Source organism: Lepisosteus oculatus, chromosome 5 (assembly GCF_040954835.1).
Source record: "Lepisosteus oculatus isolate fLepOcu1 chromosome 5, fLepOcu1.hap2, whole genome shotgun sequence".
Classification (NCBI taxonomy): Eukaryota; Metazoa; Chordata; class Actinopteri; order Semionotiformes; family Lepisosteidae; genus Lepisosteus; species Lepisosteus oculatus.
Genome location: NC_090700.1, coordinates 6591478 through 6611618, shown reverse-complemented (window position 1 = coordinate 6611618; position 20141 = coordinate 6591478). Strand labels below are relative to the sequence as shown.

Here is a 20141-nt window from a genome sequence, read left to right as displayed (position 1 = left end):
GTCAAATTCTCGTAATGGCCAAACGAGTTGAGGAATAAAGAGATACCGTGCTTGGTAACTTTGCCTTTAACTTGGCCGGGCTGAGGACACGACTGCGGTGGGCAAAGATCAGCGCCATCACATCCCCCCTTCCCCATTTTGGAGGTGTGAGCCAGGGAGGATGCTTGCTAAGCTCCGTGAAGTTGCCCGCCTCTCTAAAGACAGCACAAACTGTAACCCACCTCATTCGTTAGTGCTATGTTTGTGTCGGTTTGTGCCATTTCAATATAGCACCTTCTTTGTGAACTCTGTGACGTACAAAACGGCAAAGTCACGACCACCAGATCTTTCAGTTGTGATCTTTTGATCACTTGACCCCAGGCTATGCAGCCTTTACACGAATAAACAGTCTTATATTTAGGGAGGAGTTACTATTTAAGTTCATTGGGCTAGATGTTTTATTTTAATTTTTAACCATATTCTTGAAAATGTATTGCTTGTGTACTCCTTACATTGGTGAACAGACGCCAGTTTCCAAATTACCGCCGGTACAACACGAGAGCCCATATTCACATTTTTTGGTATAAGTTTCAAGATCTGTATAATTTAACAATAAAAACAAAATTGAAAGCATGAGCATAATAATATACTGATCATAGACTTTACATTTCTATTTATTTTTGAAGTACAAAGCAGAAGGTGTTTCCCCTACCTTAAATATACGATTAAAATAGTTAAAATACCATGTATTCATTACAGAAAGCAGCGGAGACAGTTATATAGCAAATAAAAAATGTATTTATTTCAAAGAGTACGGGACATTGTGAATTAATAAAGACGTTAAAAAAACAAGCCGATGTAGTTATTTTGCAAATAAGTAAAACATTTTTAAAACCGCTTCTCATTGACAGTAACCAAGCCGATCCACCTGGCGCTGCTGGCTTGAACAGCTCTCAGACCCGTGATTGGCTAAACCCCCGAACAGCTCGGGCCGCGATTGGGTGAAGAGTGAGAATCGACACTCTGATTGGCTACAGCGCCACAGCGGAAGTTCCGAGAACATGTAGATACACAGGTGATGGATGTTCTTCCTGGTCCAAATACTGTAGCCCCGGTTAACCATGTGTGCTGTATGAGCACGCTGGATATACAGTAACACATCCATTGGTTTCCAGTTACTAATCAATCTAAGAGAACTCGCACTGAGGTCAAAACTGAATAGCAGACAAAGAATGTCATGGCATCCACAGCGCGTTCACGACTCCGATAGCATGTCACGATAGGAGTGCACGCATCACGATCACATCGCTGTTGTTGCGCCACTCTCGCGACATATATCGCGATGTGACATACCCCGGCAAAACGCCCCCCGCCCCCATGTCCCGACATGGAGCCCGCATATCGCGATATGACATAACCCGGAAAAAAGTGCTCCGCCCCATGTCGCGACATGAAAGGCTCTATGTCGCGATATGACAAAACTGCCCCCCTCCCATGTCGCGACATGAAGTCCGTATATCGCGATATGACAAAAACTGCCCCGCCCATGTCGCGACATGAAAGGCTCTATATCGCGATATGGGAAAACTGCCCCGCCCATGTCGCGATATGAAGTCCGTATATCGCGATATGACAAAAACTGCCCTGCCCATGTCGCGACATGAAAGGCTCTATATCGCGATATGGGAAAACTGCCCCGCCCATGTCGCGACATGAAGCCCGTATATCACGATATGACATACCCTTACAAAATGCCCCCGCCCCCATGTCGCGACATGGAGTCCATATGTTGCGATAGGACATACCCTGACAGGATATGCTGACCCCATGTCGCGACATAAAGTCCATATATTGCGACACGTCCTAACTGGGTATATCATGTCCTGATATGAGACCTTTGTTGCGATAGCGGTGCCAGGATGGCATGGAGGCAAGGCGCCAGTCGTGATATACACTGCCGCGATATACACGCCTTATACATGGGGTCCCTATCATGACATGCTGCGGAGGTCTTGTCGCGATGGTATCGCAGAGTTACACGTTTGGTAACAGCGTGTCACGGTAGGGAAAGAAAAGGAAAACGTACCTAAGAAAATAAAAACCACAGATCTTAGAATCACGGTGATTTTACATACATTACAACCACAGGTTTATGCCATAGATGGTTAATGCGTCATGTCTTAGTATTATTCACATCTAAGGAGGCTCATATGTTTATGGATATTGATTGTCTTTACAATGTTAAGGGTACGAGCTAAACTATTAAAGAGCGCTTGAACACTGGAGGCGCTATATCTCGGGAACGAAAGCAGCACAAACGCTACTTTCAACGGCACAAACGCAGCACTAACGAATGAGGTGGGTTTCATCATCTGTGCCGTCTGTGGAGCAAGCGGGACTCGAGAGGACGCGCGGCAGTGTGGCGTTCAGCCACTGTGCTTTCATGCGGGAGAGTCTCACCTCCATCCGAATCTCTGTTCATCTTCACCATTATATTAGGGTGACCAGACGTACTCTTTTTCCCGGATATGTTCTCTTTTTGAGATCTAAAATATCTGTCCGATCGCGATTTATACATTTCCAAAAGTTGTCCGGGATTTTGTTTTGCTTGTTACTCAGACGGTGTAAACAAACAGCCTACATATTTCTCGTTCTACATGCGTTACCGGTAGATGGTTTGAACTTGCACGCAGCGTAGCTTGAAAAGGGTTTTTGTGTGTGTGTGGTGCTGTTTTTATGGCCATGAGAAATAACAATGTCTTGTTTCAAAATATTTCGAAATGTTTCGTTAAAATTGATCATTTTTGCAACGCAACCAATGAGGAAATTCTCCTAAGTTATAATGTCTTCATTTTTTCCTCATGTCAAGACTTTTGTTCTTCTAAAATGAAAAAAAAATATAGCCCTATTTTTTTTAAATAGGGCTATATTTTTTGTTTTTTCCTTGTTTTGCCGTTATGGAAGAGAAATAGCAACCCTGCGACTGTTTAAAAGTTTACTAAAGAAGTCTAATAAAAACTAGAGAATTTAAAATGATTTTTTATTAGAAAAAGTAATAAAGATTCATTACTTTGGAGGCTTGTGTCGAGTGTCGATTATCCCCCCCACCGTACCTCTTTATTGAAAACCACAATAGGGTCACCCTACACCTGGATCGCTTTCTGCAGCCATTCCGATCCAAGTAATGAAACGGTCCTAATTTCCCAGATTTTGTTAAAGGGAAATACCGGTGGCACGAACAGCATACCACAGAATGTGCAGCGCATAGTGAGAAATATTACCGTCCCCCGTTCTACTTTGCTATCTAATTTCTCAAATGTTTTGGTGTGAAACTTTCTCACTTTCGGCGTTATATGCCTGCTGCTTTCATAACGAAGGTCAATATTTCCTGAGCTTAGAAGGCTTGTGCTGTCCAAGGTAAAAAAGCGCTCAAGAGGGTAACGGGGAGCTCTAACGAGAGAGAGGTTCGTCGCCAGCGCACTGTCGCAATTACTTTACTGTGCAAGTGCCATTTACATTTGGAAACTGTGTGACAGTATAGGACTTTTTAACTTTTTTTTTCTAATGCCATGCCTGGGATAATCACACCCGATTATTACCATGAATGCAAGCCTGTATATTTAACTTAATAATATTTAACTATTGGGGTTAACCAGTCAACCTGAGATAAGCACGTTTCCAATTCTCAGCGTCCCAGATTCCACATCTGGGAACCATCACAGCACAGACTATCGTTGTGGTGCTCAGAACGTAGAGTATTGAGAAGCAGTTCCTTGCAAAAGCATGCAACTCAAGGCTTTCACAAGGACACGATAGATGTGCTAGTGATATGTTCTATAAACTTATTATATAAGGCCGTTTTTATTAACAATCAATGACAGGCTTTTATTATTAAGGCCTGGTATTCTGTTTCCTAGGTTGAGAACTGCAAACATGGTGACCATCTGTCTTTTTACGTCTTATGCAAAGATGCAAAATAACTTAAAGTAAAAAAGTACCACCATTCATTGTGTATTCATTATGAATTTGGTTCTGTTCATTACTGGCATCTGTATACTAGGATATCTCCAGAAACCTGAGGAAGTGCCTGAAATATTTGTGTTATTCTCATCCTATTCAGTCAGAATTCCTTTAATTTTTTCATTTTGTTTTTTTCCATTATTTTAAAGTGGTACGGTTAGGTGGTCCAGTCGAAAAAGAACTGTACTATCAAAAAGAAAGTTCTCTCAAGTTGATTGTCATTTGGATTTCCCTAGTGGAAGACTGCCACTGGGAACAGAGTTAGAAATGGTGGGATAGGGATCCCCAGAATCCTGAAACAAGTGACTCCTATGACATCCTGGATACCTACAGGCTTGCAATTACATCAGAGGGAAATTCAGCTCCTCCAATCCATGCAAACTCTCCTGTCAGGTACTGTGAGCCTTGCAGTGTGTCAAAACATGAATCCATGAGTAATTGAACTGAATAATATGATGAGCAGCTATATCACCCTGTAACTCACAATTGGCATGCCACTGAATCTCAGCAGGTGTGAGCCTGGCCAGTGCTGGGGTGGGAGACCTATTGTGAAAGCGAAGGTTGGTGCTGGAACAGGTGTTAGTGGGACCAGTAGGGGGTGCTCACCCTGCGGTTTGTGTGTGTGTCCTAATGCCCCAGTCATAGGGACAGTTTATTTAAAAAAAGGTTCTGTCTTTAGGATGAGAAGCGAAATTGAGATCCTGACTCTCTGTGGTCATTAAAAATCACAGGTCAATTCTCAAAAAGTGTTACCCCAGCTGTTACCCCAGCTCCCTGGTCAAATTTCCCCCTGGCCTTTACCAATCATAGCCTCTTAATAATCTATCAATCTTTCTCTGTTCTCCTCCCCACTGGTAGCTTATGTGTGGTGAGCTCTCTGGCACACTTTGGCTGCCAACACATCATCCAGGTGGGGGCTACTCACTGGTGGTGGAGGGGAGTCCCCATTACCTGTAAAGTACTTTGAGTGGAGTGTCCAGAAACCATACACATCCCAGGAGTGGGCGTTACTGTCACGATTATAGTTCCCCCTCCTTAAGGGTGCTCCAGCCCTTTCACGTGAGACTTTATCCTGTGCACCTGTGTCCTATTCCCAGCCCACCTTAAAAGCCAGGCGCTGACGCTCATCCGGGCTCTGCATCTGATTTCCATATCGTGCAAGTCCAGGACCAGGAAGTGCCTGGTCCCGTTAAGGTTTTAACCTCCGTTCCCGTTCCTGTTCCCCGTCCGCCGGTTCCGACCCGGCCTTCGTGGTTTTTAATCCTTCTTCTGATGGATCTCCTGGTTTTGGACTTACTCGTGTGTTTTGGATACTCTAAGGATTACTCTCTGGGATTGTTCGCCTCGCCCACGCCTCCCCCGTGCACCAGCGCACCTTGGACACGCCCCCCTGTCTTCTGCCCCATATTCCTGCATGACTTTTCCCCAGTGTTTCCCCACTCCGTCGGACTGTGTCGTCCGCATAGGGTCCGGAAAGAACTGTTCGTTACAGTTACACAGAGCAACAAATGTAGTGGGTGTAAAACGACCAGTACAGTAACGTGTTAAATAAAGAGAAAAAAATGAGTGCACATGCACATACACTCTAGGTGTAAAGTAGGAACAAAAGAAAAGGTGACGCTAAATGCAGATGCTCAATGTGAAACTGCCTCCCTTTAAAAACCTACATCCAAACACGGTATTACTGCTTTAGCAAACAGTGGAAAATTCCCAAGAATTGATGTTTCATGGGACACTTTTTTTAGTGGAAACCCAGCACACTAATAGAAATGGTAGGGGTTTCTAAAGAAAGGGCTTGGTTATGTCATTTGCTGATGTCACCAACACCCTGTTAGCCAGACCAGTCTCCCACACACAGCAGCTCTCCTGCTCACTGCAGCTCAGAAAGACTCAATACTCACCTAGGGAGCACAGCAGACTGCCCACTGCCACTGGTTGACATCACAGAACTGTACTGTATTCATTTAATGCAAATGAATTATGTGCAACACACCGCAGCTGCCCATAAGCAGAAACACTGTTAAATGATAAGAAAACAGTGTGCACATTGCTGATTTGCCATAGCATGGAGCAGAGTTCTAAACCAGACAATCACATAACTTGAATTACAAGAAACTGTAACAATTCCTTTAAGAGATGAGAAAGCTTTCCATTGCATTTCTCCCAGAAATTCAACGGCACTATAGTTCCTGTTGCAAGCAATCATTCTCGCTACCAGCATGCAAGTAAGGAGCGGCCAAGGGAAAAATTGATCAAACTGCACAGGAGTAGCACAGCGGTATATTAGGGAAAATCCATTTTGCAAAATATGCGATTGGCGACCAAAAGCTATCAACACCATAATAAGGTTAACATAAGAGTGGCCTCAAACCAAGAAATAACATTCCAAAGACGTGGAAAAAGAACATTTGTAGTTAAGGATTTGCTGGACAGATAATATAAGAATGTCAAGCGCAAAAGTGCAAATCCTAAGATTTAATGAAAGCGTCAAGGGAAGCATGGATGAAACTTGGCATTAAGGAAGATCATACAGTATCACATGCCCCAATCCACAACACTGTTCAAGTCCACTAATGGAATTGGCTTCCCGGCATTAGCAGTGTTCGTGTCTTCATATTGTCCTCACTTCTTTCAGAACTCAAGTGCAGATATCTGGGGCTCCGAGGCAGCATGGCGGTGTGGTGCTCAGTGCATGGCGGTGCAATTCATGTCTTTCCGGTGTGTCTTGTTGTGTAGCCTATTAACTTCCTGTGTCTGCTCTGCTCCTGGCTCAGCAGAGAGGGTACGAATGTCGTGAGACCCGCCCAGTACCAGGTCGCCCCACATCCTTTGCCTGAGGGCATAGGTTTCTATACGGACATCGTATGACCCCCTGAGCCTGGGCCAACCCCCAATGTTGCCCCCTTTTACCGCTACGCATAGGGTCTTTATTGCGCTCCTGGCCATTCCACGGTTGCCCTTCCAACATCCGTGACAGTCAGGGAATGGATGTGGGGATAGTTGGGGTTCCATAAGGTCTGGTTCTCACTACGACGTCCTACGTTCAAGGCAGCAACAGCACAGCCCAGCCCTTGACTGTGCCCCCATCCCCACCCCACCCCCAGGCATTCCTGAACCAGCCCAGCTTTTCACACAGTCTTTCTGTGCCGCGGTGGAGAAGGTGTGGAGTGATTGACAGGCTCCGTGAGGACCATACGTGGAGCTCTGCAGAGAAGTGGCATGTAATTTCAGTCAAGGGGTTATAATTATCCCTTGTTTTCTTTACCGAAATAAAACTTTCCAAAGAAAAACATGCCCCGGCTGAAAAGTAGTAAGGTGACATCACAGGAGAATATTGTAGAGGAGAAATGATGGTTTTAAAAAAAGCTCTGTGATCAGGTCTCTCTCTAGAGGGCAACACCCTGGAACAATGGGGATTGTGCAAAAAAAATAACCCTTGTTGTTTTGGGAGAAAGGCAACACAGTGAAAAGGCCAAATGGCAAACAAAATAGCAATAGACTAAGCACCAATCAGTTCTAATTAGTTGCATTTATACAGTGCTTTTCATCCCAAAGCATTTTAAATATGGAAGGAGCCCAATAACTTAATCCACCACTGAAGTCGCAGAATCCCCACTACACAGCTGATCAGGCAGAGAGGTAAGAGACTGTATCAGCAACCGAATCAAGGGGAGAATGTTAAGGAGGCCAGATTGTACCAGCCTCGAGTGGCGTTTAGTTTTAATTTTACATTTATGGGATTTGTAAAGGCCAAGTAGTGAGGACCTAGGTTTAATGTCTTTAATTTACAGAGCGGCACCTTCGATTCCGCAGTGCCCTCTGTCCAGCACTAGTTTGGAAACTCTGGCAGAGGGCGAATATCATCACCAACTGGTCCCCCAACAGGGCCTGGAGCAGTAATCTGTCAGTTTCTTTCATATCCTTCTGCTTCACAATGTCTTTCCTTAATGACTGAATAGGTAATTACCAATCCATTACATTAAAGACTAGCTGCTTTGTTATTAAACTCTTATGCAGTTCATATTAAATATATATTATTCACATTATGCCATATTCAGGAAACAGAAATCACTGCTTTCAGCGTTTTTCAGATTATTGTGGAAAGAACAGGAAACATGAAAAAGTTTATGGGAAAACATGGACTCTCACCTTTAGGCACACTCAATGAACTCTTCTAATGAAGTACAATGTTAAAAAAAATGCTAAGCATTAGTCTATCTATATAGGAACAAAAATTCATTTGATTTCTTTTTCGCTTCATTTGTTTAAAATGTGGAAGGGAATCGACTGAGCTTCATACAGGATTGATCTCAGGAAGGTCCATCTGTACCTGATTAGTTTCCCTCCACGTGCTACAGCAACTGAAGGCACACTGGTGAAAAGAAAAGCTGCTCTTCAAAATGAAATGACGTGTGCCGGGATCATTTCATTCGCGATGCTTCTCTGAAGAAAACATCCAAGAACTGACATTTAAATGAACTGAGCGGGGGGAGAGGAAGCACGATCTGAATCGCTTTCACACAATCCGTTTGACACAATAAAGGTGAAAACTGTGAGCATCTACTGTACCCTGGTTCTCATTATCTACCAGGTTGATAAAAAAGACTTTCATGAAACCTGCACTGGGTGGTCTTATCAGGCTGTTTAATACTCCTTAAAGAATTACCCTACTTAGCATATTTTGAGCAAATTAGGTACATCTGTTACTGAAAATGCTGGCTTACACACACTCTTCATACTGTTATCAAAAATGTTAATGTTTAATTCCCTGTTCCCCAAGCATTTAGTCTGCAAGACCGAAACAGGCTGAACACTCAACTCAATCTGATTGATTTCCGAGATAAACCTCAACTGTAGATTTTTTTTTCAACATTCTGGGAGGCAATAATCATATTTCCTGTTGTTTTTTTTAAAAAAAGGCATTTTAACAAAAAGTACAAATTTCTGTAGTTTGTCCTGAACTAAAATGAAAGTTGTCGATCTCCTTTGCAACAAACGGCACAGGGGAAACGGGTGATCTCCAAAATGTTTTTGTCCCATAGCTCAACGGAGATGGTGCAGAACAGGCTAAGCTCAACACGAACAAATTATGTTTTCAAAAAGAGATTTTCTGTGTTTGAAATCGTGATGTAAAGTCATCAATGCCAATCAATGAAATCACTTAATTAATAATAATAATTAATAATTGCTTACACTTATATAGCGCTTTTCTGGACACTCCACTCAAAGCGCTTTACAGGTAATGGGGACTCCCCTCCACCACCACCAATGTGCAGCCCCACCTGGATGATGCGACGGCAGCCATAGTGCACCAGAACGCTCACCAGACATCAGCTACCAGGGAGGAGAGCAAAGTAATGAAGCCAATTCATAGAGGGGAATTATAAGGAGGCCATGATTGGTAAGGGCCAATGGGAAATTTGGCCAGGACACCGAGGTTACACCCCTACTCTTTTCAAGAAACGCTGGGATTTTTAATGACCACAGAGAGTCAGGACCTCGGTTTTACATCTCATCTGAAGGACGGCACCTGTTTACAGTATAGTGTCCCCGTCACTATACTGGGGCATTAAGACCCACATGGACCGCAGGGTGAGCGCCCCCTGCTGGCCCCACTAACACCTTTTCCAGCAGCAACCTTAGTCTCCCATCCAGGTACTGAGTAGGCTCACACCTGCTGAGCTTCAGTGGGTTGCCAGTTGTGAGTTGCAGGGTGATATGGCTGCCAAGATCTATTAAATATGGAAGGGTGGATTGTGAAGATTCTGCTCAATTAGCAAAGCTCCAATTCCAATTAAGAAAATGGATAAGTATTAATGAGAATATCCCAGTATTTTTACACATTGCTGGAACCCTTGTCTCTGTTCATTTCCATCCCGTTCACAGCCCTCAAACCCCTGCAGGAATAGAGGTCTCTGAACTCCTGGCTTGTAAAAGGCCACATTCAACCACACTCACTCGCCTGTAAAAGGACTGGAAGATTTGTGTCTGCTCTCTGATTGTTTAACCATTGAAGACACTGTTACACCAGCAACAACATATGAAAAGGGAAGTCAAAATAAAGAAATGCAGTTATTCCCGTTCTCATGTACAGACTCAGAATATCAAGTGGCAGAATATCAAGAGCGAATCCAAGTTATAATGCATAACATTCAAAACCAGTGCATGCTTGTGGCATTTTTGGGGTCTGTGGCCTATTCCACATATAGGCTAAAAAACCATCGGGTATCCACTTGTGTTACTGCTTATGAGCAGTTTGGTGTAATCTGTTTTTATTTTTTTCAACCTTAAGAAAGTCATGGCACCCCCTTCCCAGGCCTCTCTTACATATTTTTTAAGTAAATAAAATTGGCAAGACGTCACACATGTGGAAAGACATTACTAGCAGCCGCCAGAGAGCCATCATGCAATGCAAAACCCTGGGTCAAAACGTACACCTACCCCCTACCCTCCAAAGTCTAAATAGCAGCATTAACAATGATGGTTTTGTGTGGCTCACAAGAATTAAAAAAAATAGCAGGCCGTTTGGGTTCAACATTTAGAACCACAAAACAGTCTTTCATTTAATTATGTATATAAACTGCACCACTTTTTGCAAGTGACTCAACAAGATCCACTCTGGAAAAAGAGCGTACATCTTCATCTACCCTAGTACACACGGACATTGACTTGAACATGAGTTTTCTACATCTGCATAATGTTCAGAAAAGTGTCTAAGAGGAAATTAATGGAAAATGTGTGTCTGTGGAAACAGCTCTTTGGATAATAACTTAGTATCAGAGTGTCTTAAAACAACAAATAAAAAGTAATAAACACAACTGCTTGGAGTAAAGCAATCCATGAAACCTTGAACATGTTTAATATCATGCTGATACTTTTCCACAATACATTTCCAGTATAGTCAAATATTACTCCACCATACTGTTGTCCTGGAATGATCATGACACATAAGGATCATGAGTGAAAAGGAGGCTTTGATTCAGAATGCATACTGTATGCTATCTACTGTAGATTAAAGTCGGGGCTTTAAAGATATTTAAACCTGCAACAGAATATATAAACCAAGAGAAAAATTATACTTCTTGCACAGAGACAGACTCCACCTACAGAACCTGTGGATATTTTGAGCTCAGCCAAGTGACAAATTATATACCTTTTTAAAAAAATTAAATTTAACTAGGAATCTCTTGCATTTGTTATCTGACATAGGTCTCATAAAAATAATAAACAATTGTAACTGGAAACCTATACTGCATACATAAAATAAAGACAGTTTCCTGAGTATTAGGAATTTATCATACAGTATTTCCTTAAGCAACAACTTGCAAATGGTCTTTACTGGAATTAAGTTCTTAAGAGCCATGCCCAACACTTCCCTACCTATTTTTAGAAAATGAAAAAGACTGAATTCATTTAAATACAACTTTAAATCTGCACAGTACTATTTGTTCACATTATGCTGTTTATTTATACATCTTTTCTTGCTTATTTTCTGCATATCATCTTAATTTACAACAATTAGGCACAGTAAGCCAAAATAGAATGAAGTAAAATATCTAAATAATATCCTTCCTTTTTAGTGGCAGGTGTCTGACAAGAAGGTCTCTTTTATAAGGAGGTCATATTGTTACATACCTTTTTGGGACTGAATTGTAATGGTATTGTTCTTGTATTGTAATGATTTAAAGTCCTTATTATTTGTAGCTGAAATAACGAAGCTGCAAAGCATCGACAACTAGAAAATGAATTCTAGTGGATGATGAAACAAAAATCTGGAATGTTCCCTTTAAATGACCATGGAATATTCCACTATAGACAACTCAAAGTCCAGTATTAAGTAGGCCCTGCTTCTTATCAAGAGCAAGAGACTATCAATGAGCCACTTCTCAATCGAGTGTAGTACCTGAAACCGGTAGTCTGCAATCAGATAGCTAGAAAATAAAATTACTGTACTAGTATTTATGACAATAAAGTGTTCTCATACAGTAGGTCTACTTTTCTTTATTGCTTTCCAAAACATAACTGCTTACTGTACATAACCTACCTCAGATATGCAGTCCAGTTCAGTTTAGTGAGCAGACAGGTAGGCTTTGGCAGCATCTACCCACTGTAATAGAAATGTAATTGAACGGTAAGCTTGTGTGAACACCTTCAGCTTTCAACATCTCTTCTCAGTGAAGCCCAAAGTCTCGGCATTTACAGTATATTGGAAACTGAAGAGGGCTTATAAATTGATTCCATATGTGTGGGCCCCAGTACAGTGGATAAGACATTGCTTTCAGGTGGTATCAGTGCACTTCTCCAGACCTGCTCAACTTGAGCAAAATCCATGACTCATCTCAAGCTAGAATGTGGTGTGCTTATACTCTGTGCATTTTTATTTTAAATGTCATCGCTGTCAGTTTTACTCTGCGTATTTATGCAACACTTGCTGGGCTTTCAGTACTTCCCACTCGTTAAAACTGACTTTCCATACTTTCAAAATTAATTACGAGTCTCATTTAAAAATAATAAATAAAACAACACTCTCTGGAGAATTGAAATACCATTGTAATCACAATCCACTTGTATTTATGAAACAGTACTGGTTTTCCATCTCAGTATCCAAGTTTAACCCAGGTAATTTACACTGAAGCCCCTGTACATGTGGATTTTCAGTCTCCTGCAGGTTCTCTCCGTGGAGCTACCATATCATTTGATGTATTTAATGGTACAACTCAAAATCCATTATAGGAAATGCAGCATATATCTGCATACTCTTTCCCCAAACAGTATTAAAGCCTGTTGAAAGAGGGGCTAACAAATTCAGAATTGTGTTTCACTTCATTACATACTATAAGATGCAGTTAGGCACTAGGACCTACAGAAAGATGTATGGGCAAATCTGATCTGATCATGGGGATTATGGCAGGTGCTGCATCAGATTGCTATTGCTACCTGACATGATGGGGCGTACCTGACCTGAACAAATTATTTTTTAATGACCGTTTTCGCCTTCAGCAGCACTTTATCCCTATACCCTCGTTTGACTCATCCTGCTGTTTAGTCCATATAAGCTTGTATGACACAAAGCCAGGGAGAATGGCCTTCTGGTATGCATTCAGATGAACTGCAGGGCTACCACAGAATTTAAAATACACTAAGATCTACAGCACTGTTAAAGCTTGAGGCCTGTACTAGTCTATCTACAGGAAGTCTATCTTTATAATTATTAATAATAATAATAATAATAATAATAATATAAAGGGTATGGTTTTGTAGTGACAGTTTAATCATCTTAAATAAAATACTAACATTATAAAAATAGGCTGATTATATCAGTACAACATGATGACTTTTTTGTGTAGAGAATCTGTAGAGAACTGTTCAGCCTTAAAAATGTGAATATCCATTTGATATCATTTCTAAACGTATTTGTACCTGCAGAAAATATTTTTTAGCTGGCAGCCAAGAAGCTGTTCCAAAGGAGACGATTCAGCCATTCCAAATTCAAGCCAGTAAATCTGCTTTCTTTATGACATACTGTAGTTCCAGACTGGCACCTTTCTTTATAACATATTTTATGAACCCTAAACTAAAATACTGCAGTTTGTACTGTCAAGCATTCATATAAAAATTCCATACAAAAACAAAACATAACTCATGCTTGATGAGGCAGGGAACAAAATCTTGTCTGAAAAGGCCATTCTGTAGAGGGTGATTGTGAAAGAAAACAAATGTATAATATCACAGATATGCAGCCATTAATCAAAACAGGATAGACACTGTAGCAGCTTCGAGGTTTTACCTAAAATGAACTGAGCTTCTTCCACTATCTTTACCATAGTAAAGCTATGCACTTTAGAATATGTGGTTAGGCAAATTGCATCTTGTATCATACATACAGTATGTAATGAAATTTAAAATTCTTTAAGCAGGAGAAGTACAGTAAATGGCAGTTTTCTCTATTCCCTTTTGGAGAACATCCTGCATAATATACATGTATCATATGTGCAGTGTGACGCATCTTCCCTTAAAAAAGTGTTTTTCAATACGTATCCAATTTGGAAGAATACAATGAAAAAAAAAACAAGAAAATGATAAAGTGAGGTTAGCATTTAAATTGTGAAAAAAGTAATTAATTGAGCATTACTTATACACATTTTTATAATTCCTATAATGGAATACATGTCTACAAGCTCTCCTTGCCTCAAGCTGCAAAATGAAACCAAGGTGTTGGACTTGCATGAATGCACAAGCAAGGAAATGCCAAATGTATTACAATTCCGGTTAAATGTTGGCAGCTTCTGACCACATCTCTTAGAAGACGACGCAGGTCGGGGGCGGGGGTGTGGCAGTAAATTTGTTTTGCCGTATGAGCACATGAAACACAAATAAGTAACACTGCGGGTCACGCTGTATCACCACTGCTGCGCGAGGGGACGGCGGCCATCGCCAAGCCAATGACCAGACGATGACACACGGACAGAAATCGCCGAACACAGGCGAGCTGTCAATCGGTCCATCAGGGCTAACCTTTACAAACGATAACAGCCCTTTAACAGGCATGGTGTGGCCCGTAAATGAAGGTCTGTACTACAGCTCTTCACACGGCACGGCTGCAGTAAAACAGCCCCTGCCCTCCGAACAGTTCAGCTCAGGCCCCTTTTGAAAGTGTGGTAGCAATCAGCGGAGATGCTGCCGTGAGCAGGAAATCTAAAATTAGTTTTTACTACCTATAATGGAAGATTTATGGGATGGTTTAATTTGCAGTCTTGGGGCTAAGAAACTGCAGCAGCCCGGAGAACAAAAACAAGTCTCTCTGGCTAATCCAGGCCTGCGCCCGAGCAGGCGGACAGCAGAGTCGCCTTCCGGCGCACAGCCGGTTTGAATTAGACAGCCGGGCCTCCGTTTCTGACCAGCCAACCGTGGGGTTTACCACTTCATTCCTCCCCGGCCATTCATACCAGTCAGCACAGCCATCTCATGGTCAGGACATCGTGCCAGAATGGCCCAGTCGTGACTGCTGTGACATTTCACACTTCACAGGAATTATTAACAGAGCGTAGATGTTCTGGGATCCCAAACATATTTCGCTTGCTATAATTTTCTAAATCTAACCCTGATGCATACGAGACAGGAAATTGAAAAGATAAATCTATATGTTTGTCTGGAGCTGCTTTAATTTGACAACAGTGGTGGGAGGTACTGCTGTACATAGTGCAGTCTGGAAATACCATAATCCCTGATAATTATAAAGGATCATTTTGTAGTTTGCTGGTCCACTAAAGGGACATTAAAGTTCCGTTCTTCTAATCTGTCTGATTTCTAAATATTTTGTGATCAAGGGTTTGGTAATCGTACATACTACAAGTACATTCTCCTTTCGAGTGGTGCATGAATCATTCCTTGCAGTATCATGTGAACCCTTGACAGAACAGGATAATTTGCAGAATTTCATGACAGTGCACTTTGGGACAGCCAGAGAGCAAAAACGGCAAATATTCCACTTGAACTCTTCTATCCTAACATCTCGTGTCTTTCAACACCAGCCTTGTTGATAGTCGCTTGCTGTGAAAGTGCAACAGGAGTGATCCCAGCCTACAGTACTCAAGTTAAACTGATATCACAACAAACAGACAGCTCAGCTCCACAAACCTCAAGCCTTGTGACGATATTAATATGTAAACAGACAGATGTTAGCGATAAACGTCTCAAGACCATCAAAAATATGCTGTCACAAAATCCAGAAAGAACTAAAAACACGGTAAAGATTTTTGTAGAGGTGTAGAGAAATGCACTACTGCCACTGCCTAGAAACTGCTCTCACAAGCACACTGACCAATGCATGAAACAAAGAGCACTGCATTCTGTTACACCATTCTTTGGGACACTCTTTCATAGACCTCCTTGTCTTTCCGTACACTTCAGCTGCACACTGCAGGAGAGCTGCCTGCTGAGAATCAGTCTTTAGGTTGATCTGGACTCATTGATTTAGTTGTCAATGCACCTTGTCCATTAAAAATCAGAACCAGTTTAGAAAGCAGAAAAGAAAATCCATGGGTAAGCATTTCTGCAGAATAAATGACAGACATGCATTATTCAACAGTAACATGTAGTATACTATAGTAAGAGCCAAAGCTGTTTTGGCTACTAGTAAACCATACATCTCTTTAGTCACATGAGAAATCAGCCATAATATGGCTACCATGCGATTCCACAATGGCCTCCGGGCTAGAAATATTCCAATTAGCATTCTGAAAGGGTTCACAAAGCACACCTTGAGAAACTGAAGGAATCCACAACGCAGAGACCCAACGTTCTGCAAAGACTAACAGTCCACTTGAATAAGTCTAGGTTCCAAAGTGGGAATTAAAGAGGACCATATGGCTGAAATCTCGAACGTGAAAAACAGTAACAGGCAGGCAAGAAGACCTTAGATTAGATTGATTGTTGTCTTATGGAGGCTAGTGTGCTTTGCATAGTCAATCTACAATATGTCTAAGAGAGCCCCTGTACATCTCTATCAGACTAAAAGAGCATTATGTTGTTCTGTGAGTTTCCTCATACTGTATGTACCCTTTCATACTGGGTGCTATACAATAATGTGACTATAATTACGGATTGGTGACAGAGAGACAAAAACCATCAGTATTTTTCACAATGGTATGAAAAGCATTGTTAAGAATTTTCTTTGGAAACCAAGAGTCAGAAAAGGAACGGCAAAGCCAAAATCTAATTGGAAAGATGTGACATATGTGAAAAAAATGTTGGCACAAAACTTTAAGTGTTGCCTTTGGAACAGAAAATACATTTCGATAAGGCAGAGGAAAAGAACATATATCACAAATTGATCTTTTTTTTTTCATAAGAAACACCCTCTTTGGAAAATAATAGTACTCATATATCAGCCATTACACACACAGGTCAACGTTCTCAGAGATGCTCAGAGGTTCATAAGCTCAGAGAATTTGTCAGGCTTCTGCCCTGATAATATACAGTAGTAGTTTATAGTTCATGAATATAACTTTATTTGATTAGCTTTTGAAGACCAGATTGGACTTTCATACAAAAATAACAATCTCCCCTCTTTTGTACACTATCATGGTGATATTCAAAGTGCTTCTCTTCCAACAGTTTCTCATCATTTTCTGGAAGAAACCGCAAAAGTTTAAAAGCTGAGGTCTGGCAAAATGGATCGTGTGGGAGAAAAACAGAGAAAGCTTTTTTCACAGTATGGGAGAGTGGACCAAAATGCTAACTGCAATTTCTTCATCTAGATCTGGAGCTCCTCTAAGATTTTATTGATTAAGAAGTTCTGATTATTCACTTCTTCCCTTGACCTTTGATAACTCATAACTCTGGCTTCACGGATATTGAGGCTGAAGTGAATTTCTTCCAGCTGATGGTCAGCCTTTAAAAGTTGCCGATTTCAGCTTCAGCTTCAGTTTTTGTGTTTTTTAGTTAGTGTATGGCATTTTAGTACAGCCCTTCGGTTAACAAATATGATTAAAACAATACAACAAGAAATTTGCACTAATCTCTACCATTTCCCTTTTGGTCTTTATCAGATCTCCGAAAAACTAGCCTCATGATGTATGTCTAAAAACATTTTCTGATAACACTGCTTTTGCTAGTTGAACTGTTCGGCACAAATTTTAGGTTAATGGCTATAATGTATGAACTGGGTTCCATTAAAACTTACATGTGTGACAGTTTAAAGAGCAGCACAGGCCCTGTCTGTTTGAAGTGGTAGGAAGTCTGATTATTTTAGGATACACTGTAGGATGAAAATAAATCACTAAAAAAAGAAACTGTTTTCTTTTTTAGAATTTTCCACCTAATTGAATTCTTAAATAGTCAACAGATTGGAACAGCGGTAGACTAGATGGAATTAAACTGTTTATCTAACTCAATTGTCTGAGGGATTCTTGTTAAAACACATCACACCCAAATCGACGCTGTCGCTCTTCCAATTTTTACGTCACATTTAAATGGTTTATTTAGCCTTCTGTTTTATATTTTAATGACTAATGCTTTTTTCAAGGTTCTACCAAGAGAAGGGGCAAAGACAAGCTATTTCTAAACAGATGAGGAGAAAGAAAAAAAATGAACGAAAAAATAACCTTTTAAGTCATTTCATTATTATTATATTACAAGCAAGAATTAAACATGAACATGCAATGCAGTGTAGGTAGTATAAGCTGTTCACTTTCAGAACACTCTGGTAATCTACATCAAACACAAAACTTTAGTACAACCAATTGCAAATGACAGCACTACAAAATCTACACGACGCGGCTTGGATAATGACTTCTAACTGCAATAAATTAACGTGTCCTACAGTAAGTACCTTAGCCAGAAATACACATCCAATTTTCAGTGTTCTCTTAACACAGGACAGAGACTCAGGGAGCCCTATCACAGGGCACAAACAGACACACAGGGGACAAGTTAGATTAAGACACAGATTAACCTGGATGGAATGCCTTTAAATTGTGGGAAGAAACCAGAGTACCTGATGAAAAATCACTAGGCCACTAGCAACCATGCAAACTCCACACAGCAGGTACTCCATACTGTAAAGCAACCCAGAGACCCAAAGGCTGAGAAGCAGCAACACTGACACCACTATGCAGCCTTTGCAAGATACAGTGACTACAAATCTACCCTCATCTATCTGTCAGGACTAATCTAGTCAGTGTTTAAATTTTAGAAAGGTGTCATCTCCAGTTTCGGAAAATGTGGATTCGATAAAAACTTTACTTAAAATACACTAGTAAAATACTGAAATTCACAATGTCTTCTGGTCCCATAAAATATTTAACCGAAATGTGATTGGCCGTAGAAGTAACATAAGTAAATCTCTCCGGGGATAAAAATAAAATTACAGAGCATACTCTTATCACCCATAAGCGTCTACGATAAAATGGGTTTCGGCGCAGAGCAACTCATTATATCAATTTGATATGGAAATATTTTTCGTTTTTCATATCGTTTCATCCCACACGTACATCTTTCCCTGTTTACATTAGGATAAAAAAAATCAACATCCTCCACAAACGCTCAAAGATAAAAGCAGTATCCCTCGGTACAACAAATACACCATTCTTAACCAGAAACAATTTACGGTTGTAGTTTGTGTTAAATCAAGCTGAACCCCACGATTCTTTCGCCAGAGGTCTCCTACACAATAATGCAAGTATAAACTGTCAAACTGTCTTTATCTGAACATTTCACAAACTAAATAAAAGGACCCGACCAAACATATCTATATCTAACATATCTACCTATTCCATTATTAGAAGGAAGCTGCAAACTACACATCTCACATGTTTTATCCTTGTTGATCATCTTGCGTTAAAAGCAATATTTATTAACTTGCAATAACCTATTAATGAAATGTTTTTTTTTAAATACTCAGTTGAAAAAAGTATTTCAGATAAAAACCTATAATCAAGCAAGAAGAAATGTGATACAACAACTGTCAAACACGCAGCGCCCTGCCGGTGCACTTCGTAAGGACCAATTGTCCTGTCCTGTTCGGTTTGCAAAAGCATCTCAGACACCCTGGGCTCTGTAATATTTGTAAATGTGCCATATTAATCTACGCGTCAAAACAGATCCCATCATAAACTCAAGCACCATTTTAATACTGCGCCGGTCTCGTTTCTGTCTAGGGCTAACTTTTTTTAGAGTACAAAAAACTTCTCAGCAGCGGTATTACTTACAGTTTGTTTAAGGAGTCGGGAAAGATGCGTACTGTATATATAATATCTTCTTCCGACTTGTTTTCCGTGAAGTTTAACTGAGCTTTGAGGACTGAGCTTTTGGAAGGACTGAATGACTTTCGTTGTTTCCTTAAACTATGGATCAGTGCAACTGCTCAGACTACATCTACTATATTAGCATAGAGTACATGGAGCAAGTCACACAAAACACTACTGTGAGCGGACGAATGAGAGAGAGAGAGAAAGTGAGCGAGTGAGCGAGTGAGAGAATAAACTAAGAGAAAGGACGAGAAGTAACGCGAATGAAAGAAATTCAAGTCTAGGTAAATTACTTCAAGAATAACAACAATACAGCCTTAAAATCACCATGAGCACGACGTATAGTCGAGAAAAGACAAAACATCAACTCACTCAGACTGAAAAAGACACAAT

At 40.8% G+C, this 20141-nt stretch overlaps 1 protein-coding gene and 1 long non-coding RNA gene across 5 annotated transcripts in view; one reads left to right on the top strand and one right to left on the bottom strand.

Moving 5' to 3' along the window:
• erg (ETS transcription factor ERG) overlaps positions 1-19862 on the bottom strand; it is a 63326-nt gene extending 43464 nt beyond the window's left edge. For 2 of the 4 annotated variants that reach the window (XM_015341728.2, XM_015341734.2), the window contains exon 1: positions 19710-19861. The gene's annotated coding sequence lies outside the window, so the exon portion shown is untranslated. Of the gene's footprint in view, positions 1-19709 lie in introns of all 4 variants that reach the window. The other 2 variants (XM_015341731.2, XM_015341730.2) reach the window with 2 other exon arrangements.
• LOC107076735 (uncharacterized) lies at positions 1896-7639 on the top strand. Its single transcript, XR_001477902.2, has 3 exons — positions 1896-2040; positions 4236-4392; positions 7555-7639. It is a non-coding gene; the product is annotated as an uncharacterized lncRNA (long non-coding RNA).
• Positions 19863-20141: the final 279 nt, after the last annotated feature.